General features: G+C 36.2%; 1 pseudogene; it reads left to right on the top strand.

Moving 5' to 3' along the window:
* The first annotated feature begins 771 nt into the window (after positions 1-771).
* On the top strand, positions 772-1,769 carry LOC103600569 (annotated as a pseudogene).
* Positions 1,770-2,025: the final 256 nt, after the last annotated feature.

Raw genomic sequence — 2,025 nt, 5'->3', positions numbered from 1 at the left:
TGGTTTGAATCTAAAATGACTTTGGTATAACTTAGTTGAGATTTAAGTTATGTTTATTTTTAAGTAAAAATAAATAAAGTAGGCATATAGCATTATCATAGATTGATCACTATTTTCCTGAAGTAATTGTGGTAGCTTATGCTTGGATCGTTTATAATATCCAAAAAATAAATTTTAGCTTATTTAACCTGATCAAATAAAGAGGTTATTAGTTAAATAGCAAACTGTATTTAAGAGAAATCTTTTTCTATATAATAAGTAGACAGCCAATTTTAAAAGTTGATCATGGCTGATAATGTCACACAATATGGCTGGTGACATTAGCTAGTGCTTGTTCTATTCTAATGGGAAAGCAGCGGGTTTTAGGAGACTGAACTGTATCTGCCTCTATTTCCAACAGACTCACATTCAACTTTCGCTCAAAAAAAACCAGAACAATTTTATTAATCCTTTTTTTTTTAAATTAAGAAAAAGTTAATATAACTTTTAGAAGGAGAGAACATACCTATGGTTACTAGAGGTGGGGGGAGGGGGTAAGACATAATTGGGTATGGGACACAAAAAGTAATTATGATTTGTAACGATGAACATGCTAATAACATTGATTTGATCACATACTGTACACAAATACTGATAGTCAACTCTGTACCTTATAAATATGTACAAATAAAAATTAATATAAAATTATACCAAAAAAAGGAACTGACTTTTGGTAATACCTGGAACATTCCACAGTGGCAGGAGAAGAGATTTAATTTAGTTGATTTTCTGATGGAAGCTGCACATTTTTTCAAAGGAACTGAGAAGCTGCTGGAAGTTTGTTCCTACCAGCAGCAACCTGATGCAAACCAAAGATCTGGGGATCTTTGCACTGTCCCTAGATCTGCGTGGGATGTAGTTTTGATAGATATGCAATGTTCAATCATAAGTGTGACAAAAACTGACAAGCAGGAAGCTAACGTATGCAGTGAGAGCATCATGTTTGTCTCCAAGAGACGTTTCATTTTTAAGATGTGGTGTACCACCCTCTTCCTGAAAGCACTGGTTCTCCTGCTGAAGCTTGCTAGGGATACAGAGGGTTTGACTCAATTCAATGCTTCTTTTATTCTCGTAAGCATTTCATAAAGCCTTCTCACCAAGGTACCCACACTGGAAGGTCCAGGAAGAAGTAGAACTACTTAATGCAGTTTTCCCAAATGGAGCAGCATATTGTGTGGGACGTATGAATTCAAACTGTTAGTACTTGTATACTCTGGATTTCTCAGAGTCAGGGAATCAGTCAGCCAGATCAAACCCTGGAAATTCTGATGAGTGAGCTTGACCCAGCAGACGTGGACCAGTTCTACACGAAAGTTGGTGTTACTGCAAAGGGTATCACTTATGAGAGTGGAATTCATGATCCAACACCAGGTTCCGTCATTGATGCCACACTGTTCAATCCTAGTGGAGGTTCAGTGAATGGAATGAAATCAGATGGAATGTATTAAACTATTCACATCCAGAACCAGACTTTTCTTATGTTAGCTTTGAAACCAACTTAAGTCAGACCTCCTATGATGACTTGATCAGGAAAGTTGTGGAAGTCTTCAAACCAGGAAAATTTGTGCCCACGTTGTTTGTTAATCACAGTTCTAAATGTCTCACAGTGCTTTCTTCGCCCCAGAAGACTGAAGGTTTTAAATGTCTTGATTGCCAGAGTGCTATGTTCAATGATTACAATTTTTTTTTTTACCAGTTTTGCTAAGAAGCAACAGCAACAGCAGAGTTAAATAAGGAAAAAGAAAAGGAAACAAACAAACAAAAAAACCCCTGCACACATGCTTTTTAGATGTTGAAAATGGGGGCCATGCTTTCTGTAACCACCACCTTGTAGTCACAGAAAGCCTTAGATGAAATGATAATGTAATCATTTTGAATTGTGTGCATTATTACATCAAGGAGCTAGATATCTTGCATGAATACTCTCTCCTGTATTTAGGTATTCTATACCACTTTTGCTGTGAAACTTAAGTACATGTAGAAAAA

Source organism: Galeopterus variegatus, unplaced genomic scaffold (genome assembly GCF_000696425.1).
Source record: "Galeopterus variegatus unplaced genomic scaffold, G_variegatus-3.0.2 Scaffold3389, whole genome shotgun sequence".
In the NCBI taxonomy this organism is placed as follows: domain Eukaryota; kingdom Metazoa; phylum Chordata; class Mammalia; order Dermoptera; family Cynocephalidae; genus Galeopterus; species Galeopterus variegatus.
The sequence above is the reverse complement of the archived record's forward strand: the minus strand, read 5'-3'. Positions and strand labels throughout refer to the sequence as shown.